At 44.2% G+C, this 14,211-nt stretch overlaps 1 protein-coding gene across 2 annotated transcripts in view; it reads right to left on the reverse strand.

Annotated features, from left to right (window-relative positions):
• gprc5ba (G protein-coupled receptor, class C, group 5, member Ba) overlaps positions 1-11,521 on the reverse strand; it is a 22,808-nt gene extending 11,287 nt beyond the window's left edge. For both annotated transcript variants that reach the window (XM_050070126.1, XM_050070127.1), the window contains exon 1: positions 10,616-11,521. The gene's annotated coding sequence lies outside the window, so the exon portion shown is untranslated. The remainder of the gene's footprint in view (positions 1-10,615) is intronic.
• Positions 11,522-14,211: the final 2,690 nt, after the last annotated feature.

A 14,211-nucleotide genomic window follows, 5' to 3' on the forward strand; every position in this document is an offset into this window, starting at 1 on the left:
TGGCCTCCACAGTCACCAGATCTCAGTCCAATAGAGCACCTTTGGGATGTGGTGGGACAGGAGATTCACATCATGGATGTGCAGCCGACATCTGAAGCAACTGTGTGATGCTATCATGTCAATATGGACCAAAATCTCTGAGGAACGTTTACAGCACCTTGTTGAATCTATGACACCAAGAATTAAGGCAGTTTTGGAAAGTCAGTTTCCACATGAGCGCCATGAATGAATCATTGATCATCCTCCTGACATATAAAGATGATTGAAATTTGACCACAAGGATGGTTTGTGGTGAAGTGATGAATTAGTGGTACGGATGCGTAATAATAACAGCTGCTCTGGCACCGTTAGAGAACTTCGCCGATGGGACAGTCGGTGAAACTGCACTTTCTTTAGCTCGTTGAAAGGTCTAATGCATGGTGGAGGGGCACAAGTGTCGATATGCAAACAAACATTTAAGAGCATTTCTACATCTATGGCGAACTGTGGATGTGGAAATGAGCACGGCTTTATGAATCAGATGACAAGCATGCATATTTCTGTCTTAGTGCATACACACAGTTTTGGTCATGAATCTACAAAGAGTTTTGTGCATCTGGCCCGTGGTTTGTTTGTTTTGGAGAGGAAGAGACCTCTGTGAAAAAACAAAAAAATTGGCTCCTTGTAAAAACCTCCTGAACAGTAAACACTTAAGGAGTTCTAACCAGGGGAACGCTCAGCTGGTTGTAATCTGCAACCCTCACTGCCAGAAGCCACTAAATCCCCCCTAAATCTTACACACTGGCTGCTCCTTTAACTCCTGCGGTGACAAAACAAGCAATTTCACGGTGTCACATGGTGCCATCAGCGATGTAAAAGGGGGGACACAGGGAAAAATTCCCCCTCAATAAAAAACATAAAAGTAGGACTTTTATTTTGACAAAATTTAATACACTTACAACAAAAATGATGATAAAGGATAAAAAAAAAACAATTGCCAGAATGCAGGAAATTAAGTGTTTGATGCTCAAAAATTTCTGGCAGAGGAACCACCCCGTGTCATATGGGCTCCCTTCCAGTGTTGGAATAAAACCTAGTCCTTCTTTGGTAATTTTGATGGGCACTGTTCATTATTTATTGAAGTACAAACCAAACAATCAGTCAGTCAAGAAAATAATCATATTAAACAATACTGAAAATAATCATTAGCTCCTGCAATGTGTGAAATAGTTTAGTATTGGCTCCATCTCACCCAACTACAACAGTAAATAGTGATAGTAATCTGATAAATACTTTTACTTTAGCAACAGACTTTTATTTGTAATGGAGTATTTTTTTACATTGTGGTATTAGCACTTTTACCTAATAATAGGATCTGAATTCTACCACAACCGATGTTCTATTATAGATACTTTGACACAAAGGAGAGTTGTGTGTGTTGTTATGAATATAATAAACATAATTTGTGAGGTTCTCTACTGGTTCTGTCCCTAGTAAACTTAACTAAACTAAGCTGAGGAACCAACATTTGAAGCCCCTGTATTGTCTGTTAAAGGTTCTCCACTGGTTCACTCTTCAGTAAACTAACCAAAATAAGCTGAGGAACCAGCAGTCAGAGTCCCTGTATTGTTGTTTAGAGGTCTGCTAGTGGAGGTGTCCCCAGTAAACTAAACCAAACTAGGCTGAAGAACCAAAATAAAAAGGTCCTTTATTGTTCTGTAGAGGTTCTCTATTGATTCACTCCCCACTAAACTAAACTAAGCTGAAGAGCCAACATTTAAAGTCCCTGGAATGTACTTTAAATGTTCTGTACTGGGTCTGTCTCAAGTAAACTAAACTAAACCAAGCTTAAGAAAACACACATTTAAAGGATTGTTCTTTAAAGGTTCTCTATTGGTTCTGTCCCCAGTGAACTAAACTAAACTAAGCTGAAGAACCAACATTTAAAGTCTCCATATTGTTCTTTAGAGGTTCTCTACTGGTTCACTCTCCAGTAAACTAAACTAAGCTGAAGAACCAACATTTAAAGTCTCCATATTGTTCTTTAGAGGTTCTCTACTGGTTCACTCTCCAGTAAACTAATCTAAGCTGATGAAGCAACATTTGAAGTCCCCATATTGTTCTTTAGAGGTTCTCTACTGGTTCACTCTCCAGTAAACTAATCTAAGCTGATGAAGCAACATTTGAAGTCCCCGCATTGTTCTTTAGAGGTTCTCTACTAGTTCACTCTCCAGTAAACTAAACTAGGATGAATAACCAAAATTTACAGTAAAGCCCCTGGATAGTTCTTTGGAGGTCCTCTATTGGTTCCCTTATAGTTTCGTTTCATTTCGTTTAATCAGGGAAGAATAAAAACACTACAATAAAATAGCTCAATCTTTTTGCACAAACGTGGAAATATTTGATGTTTGAAAAGGTAACGTATTGTTTTTCCCAGTAAGCATTTAGTACACCATTTTGACTCTTCAAGCCAACTTTTCATAATAAATGATTAATATTTATTGATAGTTTAAGTGTCATTTAGAAGCATGTAAAGTCTTCTGTTGTATTATCTTGCATCATTTATGGCCCCTAGGCTCGAAAATGTGAAAACGATTGTGCTATTAGGCACCTCTAATGGTTCTGTATGGCACTATTTGACAAAAGACCTGAGTAGCCTATTTAAGAGATGGGTGCTACATAGCACCAAAACAGGTGTACCTATGATCCCGAGTCAAAGAACCACATTTGGGTACTGTTTAGCATCATTTTTGTTTGGAGTGTATTTTATGTTCAGAGATTGGCTACTGCAATTTTCTATCAAAACACCAGTTCTTCCCCAAATTTCCACATACACACAAAACACAAACATGTACGAGCAGATATGTCCTGCATAGCTGGTCCATCCATTTTTTTTTACAGCCGTTTGATGTGTCTGTATATTTTTAAGGCAGAAATTGTTTACAACTCCTGAACCATCATTATGTATTTCTGCGAGACCCCTGAGGACGTTATAGTGAAAGATGCATGTGAGCATATGGGTGTGTTTGTGCATATTCATTTGTTTGGAGCTCTTTCATGTATCCTCCAGAGATTTACACCCTCCAAACTCCTCCTCACGCCTCCTCATTACCAAAATTCTTCGCTGCCTCGTTTCCTGCCGTTATTTCAGCCTGTCGCTTCCTGTCGCCTTGTTGCAGCAGCCCACTGCCGCTGGTTATTATTGGTCTACATTAACATCAATCAGTGCTTACAGAGGGATGAGTCACCAAAACACACACATACAAAACCACAGTGCACACACACAAACACCATACAGTTACCTGCAGAACTGGCACAAAAACACACACACACACTCCTGATAAACTCGTGCTTTCTTTTAGCGTGATGTTGTTTTGCCAGTGATAACCATGGTTACGCCCCATCTCTAAATGACAGGAGTAAAACAAAGGGAGAGGAGACAAAGAGAGAAAGGCTCACTCATCCTCAACAAGCTGAGCAGACTGCTCCTCCTCTGTCTTTTTTTTTTGTTCTTTTCTTTTTTGTCTTCTTTGTCACACTTTGTAATGACAGAGCCTGTGAAACCACACAGTGCAGACAAGAGACACCGAGACTGGAGCTTGTGCACACTGGTGAGTGACCACTTTCTCATTCCCTCACCCTCTCACCCAGTCACTCTCTCTCGTACAGATGGTTGCTCTGGCTGCTTTCTGAGTGGGACTTGGCACAGCTGAAGGCTGACGGATGCACACAGAGGGCCACACGTGCAAAATCACCAATGCTCCTGCAAACATGCACGACACACAGTACATAACACACACCTACGCGCATGCCACACACTTGAGTCCCCCCTGCTTCTCACTAATATGAGTCATGTGCAAAGAGAGAGAGAGAAAGAGAGCCCCTGGCCTTCCACTTTGTGCGGCGCAGAGGATGCTGCCGCCGTCTCATCCTCCCCTCCCTCCCATCTTTCTAGACATGTTTCTTTCTCTGTCACTCCTGCTCCATGCAGCCATTTCTGTCCTCCCCTCCATTTAAAATCCCCTATTCTGTCGGATTTCAATGCCACCTCTCCTCCAGAGCAGCCAGAGCGGTCTCATCTCTCTGCTACATTTGAAGATATGCTGTGAGAGATGCGCCTCACACACCTCCTCTCCCTACATTTCCTCCCTCTGTTAACCCCCCCACCATCTAATCCCAAACACACACCCTCTTTCCTTCCATTTTGGCTTCTCCTTCTTCCCTCCTTGTGCCCCTTCCTCCTCCCTCCCTCCCCCCCTTGCCTTTATTCTTGTGTATCTTACGTAACTGGGGAAGGATCCAGCTCCTGCCAGTTCTGCTGCATGGCTGCTGTTTCTCAGGCATCATCTTCCTCAGTGCCAAGCAGCCTGCTGGCACTTAGAGGTCCATCTTGGTTTTGTATTCTGCACATAGCGGGGTTACATGCATTCATGCTGCACGTGTCACTCAGACACACAGCCTGGCATAATGCCCATGTGTGCTGGCTCTGTTTGCATGTAAATATAACATTCTGCGTGGTGACATGTATTATGCATCTGAGTGTGAAGGCACCACATTCTCGCACAAAGCTGAATGTGACAAGTATGCAGCGTGCATTCCTTACACACACACAACAGGAAAACAGGCGTGAGAGTGCGAATGTGCAGCACTGCAGTCCTTCAAATCTGCTCCAGGCAGGATAGGCAGGGATGTCCTGTACAATTACCTCCTCCTATAATTATCAGACATAGCACACAACCAGATGCTGTCTAATTACCGTGGTGATAATTGGGAGGATTATTGCATTTTGACGACTCGCTTCAATTCTCATTTTTTTCTCCTACTTTTGTTTTACTCAGACTACTGATGGAGTAAATGTGCATGAGAGAGTCTACACAAGTGTGTATGTAGGTGTGTAGCTGGGAACACTGTGATCCAGCTGTCGAGGTGAGCAGGTCATTTGCAGGACCTGTGCTGGCATCTGCTTGCTAGTGACGCCATACAAGGCTGCGCAGCCTCATCCACTGTCTTCTCTAACACTAACAGACCTTTCCTTTTCTGACAGCGCATAAATTTACATCTTACATCAGTGGCTGGGATTACATAAGGCCTTTAGATATCAGTCATGTTAAATTAGCCCAGGCTGTCTGGAAGTCCAGTCTCACTGTGTGACGTGTACTTCAGATTAAAAACACATCTGCACTTCTACATAAGCTTGAATGCTCTACTTTCTAGAGGTTTGTCATCAGAGGCATCTCAGACTGCTCTTTTATCAGCTGCTACTTTTGTCTTAAGCTCTCTTGACCGTCTCTGGTGTCTTGAGTGAGAATAATTGCCTTGAAGTTGCTCCTGGATTCAGACCTGAAGCATCGTCCAGAAAGAAGACAAAGAAGTAATGAGTACTGTAAAGGACCTGCCTGTCTTGGCTGAGGTCTTAGATATATCACACATTTGTCATGCTTCCTCTCTGATTCATGTGTCTCTGACCAGCTGGTTGGCTGGAAAACCTCTTTCTTGCTTCCTTTATGTTGCTTACGTCAACAAGCTGGCATTTTAATATTTATCCTGTTTGGAAAACAGCTAAAAAAAGAGCTTAATCTGGACATACTCTAATGCTGTGTTCAAACGATGAGCAACAGACTACAAGTCATTTTCAATGGAAGCTGGTGACATGAAGCTACAAACTGACGCCCAGCAGTTGTGGCTGTGGACGGGAATGACGCGCTACAAATCAAAGCTGAGCTGAACTCCACTTTTTTCTGCGCTCCAATGACGCGGTGAAGCATCAACCAATCGTGTTTTGATTCTAGCTGTGGTGCTGTGTTATTTAGCAGTCGGCTGGCGCTATGCTAGCTTTATAAACACTATTGCAAAGTGATGAAATGTGATGTAAAAAAATAGGGCTCAGACAATGATCAAAAGTGTGGATATTTTTTGGCCAAATACAAACTTTCGATGGTGCTCGGTCAACTTGCTTTATGGCAATTAGCAGACACACACAATCCTGTCACGATGTAACTACATCAAAAGGCGTTTGAGCAGCACATTTATAGCAACTAGGCGATAATGTAGCTGGTCATGCTGTTGCTGTGTTGCTCATAGTGTGAACAACGATGCATTCGCGAAGCGGTTGCAAAGCGGTCCACAAGCGTAGCAGCAGCACACATGTATTCACACCAAAACCGAACAGACACGTCATGCAGCGCCCGCTGCTGTCCCGTCAAAATACAAACCACACCTCAACAGTTGGTGGCGGTAGTGCACCATGTTTGCAAATCTCCAATAAACCCCAAAGAAGAAGAAGTGAGTTTGGACCCAAAGCCCAGGTTGGACAGGTTTGTGTGCCAGTGATTATTCCAACGCTTGGAGAATTAATATTTAGCACTACAAATGGGTAAGTAGTCTTTGTCTGCTTTGTATTACTAGCCTTAGCACAAAAAGCCCATTTGCCTCGGTGTCTACGGTGGCCGAGAGAGGTCAGAAAACACGCAAACACGTGTTTCTTTGGTGAATACAGAGACCATTCGCTGTATTCTCGACTCGAGCAGCGAGCAGAACAGATGCGGTGTGAATGCTCTAACCTGTTAACATGCTCGTCGAAATGAAGACGCAATTCTTGTATGTTGGCATAGGTACAACCACTAGATGGCAGAGTCAGAAGTTTCTAACTACAACAAATGGTGATGGTTGGAGGAGGTCGTGGAAATTCTTTCAACAGAGGCAGTGTCATAGACTGTGGTGTCTGTGAGGCCATTATATGCATTTAGTGCCTTTCGCTATATTATTGATTCTTTCTGTTCTGCCATTTTTTCAATGTCTTTGTTGTGTCCTATGATTGTGAATTCCTTGAACTTCACCCCCAAACTTTTCAGTGGTACTGCTCCATTTCATTTGTATTTGTATGCTTTCAGAAAACATGCACAAATTCGGATGAAGCAAACGGAACTATGTAATGTTAAGCATAAATGGACGGGTGGCAACGGAGACTTTTGGAAATGATGACGTATACACCCACAGTCATTCCCTATGGGTCTTATCAGTCACGACAGGTCAAACCAAAACTTTATCACTTGGTCTACATACCTTCTGTGATTTTAACCTTCTTGTATGTGTACCCCTTTGCTATTGCCATGGCTTCCTCTGGTGATGGATAATGATTCCAGCTGGCACCACTCTAATATGTTGCCGTATTAGCTCTGTAGCTACTCCCAATCATTTTCCATTGCCTTGGCTGCCTTACACTCATGATACTTTCAAGCCTCTTCCCCACTGGACAAAAAAACACCAACTTCCACTTGGCTTTTGCATTTAATGGGTAAGATTACAATCGACATTCCCTCCTGGGTCAAATGACTCTGCAGTATTCATGATTATTTATTGGCTCTGGCTCTGATCGGCAGTGATGGAAAGACGACACCTGGGTGAACGTGCTAATTTTAGCCCCTTTGCCAGGAGGATCGGTCTCAAAAGACGGTCTGTCTTGGGTCTAGCAACACTCGAACATAGTTCAAAACAGTTGGACCTTGAAAGAGAGACTAAATATGTGAGATGTATAAAAAGAACTAACCACCGTAACGTTTCAGTGGCCTCCATGTGGCTTTTTGACGTTTACTAACTTGGTTTTCGTCCTGTCTGTGATGTTGAACGTGGCACTCCGGAATTTTTTTTCCAAAAAATAGAAAGGCATACTTGTCTGCTGAGTCATGTAGATTGCTTTGGTCTACAGGGAATAGGAAAGCAGTGTATCGCCTATTTTTAATGGATTTTCCCACCTTTGAAAAAACCTGCATACATGCGCTAATTTGTGTGGAACCGTAACAGTTTCACCTCGTCATCAGTCCAAGCAAATAAATCTCTGGTCTTACTTTTCCCCATCTCCGTAGTATTTTATGTAACTAAGCAACCAACCACAGAGAAGACAATCTTCTTCCTGTTTATAGTGGCAGTGACATGTGTTTTCAGTGCTTTATTATGTTGGTAGATTATTTCTGAAATGGAGCTAAACGCAATCATTTTTGTTTTAAAACACCGTTTTTAAATTAAAATGTAATAGTGTGGATGTGGCCTTTGCTTGCTCCTCATCCACAACAGATAGACTCTCCCTTTCTCACTGAAGGACACTGTGACAGGACACATGGTCGCTATAATCCCTGAACTTTGCAGAGATGGCCTTCCTTCCCAATCGTACATTCAGTCAGAGACCTCCTACGCAGAAGACTGTGAAAGCACGGCCAGTTTACATGAGAGTTCGTCGAGTTCTGCGTTTTGAGAAAGACATCTCTGTTGCAAGTTTGCTGAAATAAACAGACCCGGCATCAAAGCTCCGTAGCTGCATGCACAGTGAACCTTTATTACAAGTTTCCTGTGCATAGATACTTGGAAACACATTTACAGTAACTGTTTCTGAGTAAAGGAATGCATTTGGCTCCCGCTGGAAACTCATCCAATGTCCTACTTCAAGTAAAATGCACAATAACCATGAATTACACCGCATGATCTGATCCGTCTGACTTTGTCTCCAATCTCTCTACGTTTCTAACCCTCCACAGTGACGTCACCAATCCCCTATTTGGCGAATAAAAAGATGGGAATAATAAAGGGATTAGGATGAAGAAAGAAGGGGAGCGATGCGGTGGACGTCAAGGTATGACGTATGGGTGTGCTAAAATATTGAAAAGGAGTTAGCGAGGACAAGTTTGAGGAAAAAATAGACTCGCAGATGACAGGAGGAGGAGGGCTGAAGAGAAAAGGCAGATTGAATGGTGAGACTGAAAAAAGTGGTGGTCCATTCACTGCACGGGCCTCTTGGGTGTCACCATGAAGAAACTGACAGTGGAAGTATTTTCCCCAGCCACCCTAATTAGGCCTCATTACCATGTGACTGGGCTCGCAGCAAGACCATATGCTAATTGACTTAACAATTAACAGCACCAGTGCCTTAAGCCCCTCCCTCTGCTCCCCTTTCCTTCTTCCTCTTCCTCCTCCGATGCGGTCAGATGTGAAGGCATCCCAAACCTAAAAATGGCCACAGACCTCCGGTGTCATGTGTTCTGCTTCTCTGTGATGTCAATAAGCATCTTCTGTTACAGATGCAGTGATGGGATGAATGGGGGCGTTGCTCACAGGAGCCCAATGAGATCAGATTTGGTTAGAGAGTGTGATAGTGATCAGAGGAGCAGGAGAAACAGGGAACGGGCGAATGTGCGAGGGAGGAATTGGAGCAAGCCTTGTGCCTGGAGCATATGTGTGTGTGTGTGTGTGTGTGTGTGTGTGTGTGTGTGTGTGTGTGTTTGAGAGAGAGTAGGAGGGGTGGACGCATGAACACAAATGCACATATGAAAGGAGAAGCAGAGAAGTTCCCATGTATGTGAAAATCAAGCTCATGCACTCAGCTGTTCCGTGTGTACATAAAGAGGCCGCGCGCACACACACACACACACACACACACACACACACACACACACACACACACACACACACACACAATCATCCAAACAAGGTACATATGGCATCAGCCCTGAGGAGATACTGTAGCATCCTCTTTTCCCATGAGGCAGCTAACTAACTCATGAAAGCACAGCCTGAGAATAAACAGCTCCACTCTGCTGCATATTGATTAATGATGGAAAACAGAACACTCCAAAATAGGCCCGGGAGCTTTCTGAGTACACAAATACTGCACTGACAGAGGCTTGAGGCTCACGTATCATCTATCTATTGACCAACAAAAAGTCAATCCATGCATTGACTTCCATTTCCATGCAAACTTCCTCAGTCTAATTGGACTCAAGTGGCCATTTAAGTGCAATTTCTTCCCAGAGTTAGACAACGAGCCTTTTGTTTATGAGGCCAGCGTGGGAGGGACGTGTCTCCTAAAGGGGACATCCTTGGTTTTTAGCTGACCTAAGGAGCAGTTTAATGCAAACACACAGTTGGAGAATGCTCTTTTTTCTCTTCTTTTTTCCCAGCTCACCCCCTCTTTTAACAATGGCCACATGGGAGGGTCCCTGGGGGGTTCCAGAAGAGTGTGTTTGTTTGAGAAGACCATTGTTACTTTTGTGTGTGTGTTTGTGTGTGTGTGTGTGTGATCCACATATAAGGAATGACATCTAACCTCTAAACAAAAGGATGAAGCAGTGATTGACACTCCTAAAATATCCAAATGCATTGTGGGGTGAAAATGGAGGCAGGCTACTAAAAGACACCAACGTCCTCATCCTCGTGAGAAAAAAATGTGCCACATCCAATCAGTCCTTAAATTTCACACGGGTCAAGGTCCTCCATTAGTTAAGCTTAACATGATTTAATCAAATGCCCTTAGAGGTCAAGGCCGTGTGTGCCAAGCCCTGTGTGTAAATGTACATGGACGTGTACACCGCTGCGTGCCCTTTCTGCTTCACACACCTATGCATTTGGTGCATCGACATCGCCTCTCTCCCCGGGCTGTCAGTGATGTAACTTCCACCTCAGTGGTAATGAGCCCCAAAACAGCCTTATTACAACACAGCCTGAGAGATGCATTCAAACACACCGAGATCCCCTGTGCTGAATAGTCACTGTGTATATATATAACGCACACGCATCTCCACAGTCACACTCCCCCTACCCTCATTCTGTTAATCAATACCCTATGGGCTACATGGTCGGCAGCACGTACCTTAATCGATGTAAACAAATCCGATCGAGGACGAAGGCAGATGCACAGTTGTCAGGTTGGATGGGAGACTGCGAGAGTAATAATGTCACATTTCGGAATGAGCTCCGCTCGCAGTGTTTGCGTATTCTCTCTCCATCCACATGGACTCGTACGCGATCAGCCCAGATGATTCCTCCTGCTCCGGCTGTGAAACCAGAGGGACCCGGTGATTCAGCCCGTGTCCGTTGTCCTCAGAGGCAGAATGGGCACGGACGGAAACGCACCGGGGTGTCGGGATTAAAATGAGGTTCTTGATCGTTTCCCCCTAAATCCTTTGTTCAGCGGTGCGCATCTTTGACTTTCACTCTGCACCAATGAAGGAGCAATCATCAAAAATTCATAAAACACACAATGAGTCGAAATCCTGTGATGCGCAGAGATGGGTCCCCCTCTTAAAATAAAAAAAAACCTGCCGGATCCCCCCTTCGTCTTCTTCTTCTCCTGCTACTGCGCTGAATGCCCGGGCTGACGCTCACTGCTCCCCGCTGCACATCTCCCGACTGAATGCATCACCAAAACTGCGCTCCGCATAACGCGCGTACTGGTAATCCCTCTCCGCACACACACACACGCACACACGCAGCCTACACACAGACAAAGTGACAGCTCTCCAGAGCCGCCGCGGACTCCTCTCTGTCCTCCCTCCCTTTAACTGGTTTACTCTCCGATAAATTAATTGGTGCCTGACAGGGGGGGGGCACCTTAATGCATCCTTTCTGGACGCACAGCGGGTCCCTCTCTCTTACACACACTCTCTCTCACACACACACCTCCTAAATATTATCTCAATGTCACTGTCACGGGTTTTACGCACAGTTTGGACTCTCTACTCCAGCTCAGCTCCAAATTACGGTGCTGTTTTTGCCTGGTTACTGCGCTAAGTCATAGAAAATATGCCAATACAGTGTCAAGTTAAACTGTTAAATATCAGTTTCCTGGTGTATCTTTCAGAATAAAGTCCACAGACTAGTTTCACACTAGTCTACGTTTTAAAAAATAGAAATCAAAACGTAGAGTGAGTATTTTGCTATAATACAGTCAGCTTTCACCCCATAATAGTAAATGGACTGCATGTATGTAGTCATCCAAAATAATTTGCAGACACAGTGGTGGCAAAAAGCTGTCATGCAAGGCAGTGTCCTAACAATCACAGGTAAATTAGGATTCTTTTTTTCTCAAGGATGCTCCAACTTGTGGACAGAAGTCAAAAGGAGCCGAGGATTTATCCAAAAATCCTGCGATCCACAGCAGCACCCACTGAGTGAGTATTCCATACAGACATGTTGCCCTGTTGTTCATATTTAGGCCACTGTTTGTTTAAATAATGTCAAATCTCTGCCCCCTTTCTCTACAAGTTACATGTTTTAATGTAGAGTACAGACACTCTTATTTTGAAAGCAGTCCAGCCTCTTTTCCGGGTTCCCTCTGGTTAATTCTGGCTCTTTCACACAGCCACAACCTGCTATGGTGCTTATTATTTCTCCCCCTTGTCACATGCTTGTTGCCTCAGCTGCTCCAGTCCATCTACATGGGAGGCTTTCAATGGTGGAGCCCCCACTACCCCCACTGTGTCCACCCCCCACCCCCCTGCCTTTATGCTGCTGCATGATGTGAGCCAGTGGAAGTCATCTGTGGCAATGTTGTCACAATTTGTACTGGGTCCCCAAACTGCAGGCATGGACAAGCAGGAGCAGAGCATGGCAGCCATGACACCTCTGACCAGGTAATCACAATGCTGCTGGTAGTCTGGAGAAGCAAACCTCCCCTCTACATCCACTCACTGTAAGATCTCATTTTATGGGATTGCGAGTGATCTGGTGATTTGGGGATGTTACTCTACACTTTATAATCTACATGTTAATGATATAAAGAAAACCAAATCCTGCTGCAATATGAGGGGAACACTGGGAACCAACAACCAGTCACACTCACATCCTGCATGGGATTTGCCCTCTCGTGGCGTCTTTTCCCCCACTTTCCCTTTCACACGCATAAATACATGCAAAGTGAGATGACATGCGGGCTCTGGGCAGTAAGGAGGCGTATCATATGGACTGGCAGCTGAGGATGTGAGACTAATCTGACAGGTGCAGGCTGAGAGAGTGACAGCATGGGAAGAAGGGGGTGGAAGGGGAGGAGGAGGAGGAGGGGTCACTACTCGAAAACAGGACGACTAAGGAGATTAATGGCTCTCTCACTTTATCAGCAGACGGGCTCAGGCAATACATCATCAATACCATCCTTATTCTCATCAGCTTTGTGAGAGATTGTGTACCGAAAAGGCGATCATTTAACTATCACACAAAAGTCATCACAATAAATGGATTTGGAAGAACATCACCGGGCGGATAATGAGACAATAGGCTCACGAGCAAAGAAACACAAAGGGCCCATGTATAGGTATATATGTGCCTTTCTGTGTCGTTCTAGTCTCTGTAAAGGTCAATCTGTGTCTCTTTAGTGTATTTCTGCCTTTGTTGGTCCTTCTGTGTCTCTTTGTTGTCATTTTGTGTCTCTTTTAGGTTGGTACACGTTAAGTGACATTTCACAGGTGACCTGGAGGGCCCCTGACACTTTGGGCCTGTGCGCCTGTGCCAGGTAGACCCATCCATGGTGTAGGATGACAGTGTATTTAAAGGGGACCTATGATTCTTTTTCCCATATTCTGTCATATTAAATGTGGCCAAAGTTGTCAATAATTAAATGTAGGGCTGTCAAAAAATAACAAGTTAATTTTGATTTATTTATCACAGAAAAAATAATGCATTAGAGAATTAAAGGTGATTAATCGTGTTCCGTGGTGCCCTTTGACCCAATGTGTCATTCAAGGCCACACAGGTTTTATCACATGATGGAGGTGGACGAGACAATGTTGCTTGGCTCTGGTAACAGAACATTTACATTTAAAAAATGACCAGATGGAACTGTTGATAGGAGCACTGTTCTCTGCAATATCAGCAGTGAGGAAATTTCGTACCATCAGACCACCTAAAGCCTGAAATATCACCCCAACGCAAAGCATTTAGCAGCGAACCCAGAGGTCCGAGCTAGCACAGCCTCTGATGCTAGCAGTCAGCCTTGTCAAGCCACACTCGACCAGGTGTTCAGACGCAAACTCAGTATAGCCCCTTTTACAGTGCAAGATTTTCCGCGAATGTTGGGCCGTTCTGCCAGCAAGCTGTGAGTGTTTAGACACACAGAGCCGGATTGACAAGTTGATCCGAGGTGCCCAATTTTCCACCTCATAGGGTAGACATATTGGCGGAACCTTTTTAGTTTAAACAGACTGAGGCAGCCTTCTGCAACGGGAGGAGCTGTTGATGACGCCACACGTGCGACCCACTGGCAATGGATAAATGGGAAACAGCTGATAGCAGGAATTAGCAAGCAGCTAGTAGCAAGAGGGAAATGCAAACCTGATGTAAAGATGAGCAACTGGGGAGACAAGGCATTGCCTAGGGTAAAAGTAATCCCTGTGAGCAAAAACTTCACACTTCATACCGCTCCAATGGTTTTTCTACTTTCGAGAGAAGCTAACGTCAACTCATGATGGATTT

This window comes from Epinephelus moara, chromosome 18 (genome assembly GCF_006386435.1).
Source record: "Epinephelus moara isolate mb chromosome 18, YSFRI_EMoa_1.0, whole genome shotgun sequence".
In the NCBI taxonomy this organism is placed as follows: Eukaryota; Metazoa; Chordata; class Actinopteri; order Perciformes; family Serranidae; genus Epinephelus; species Epinephelus moara.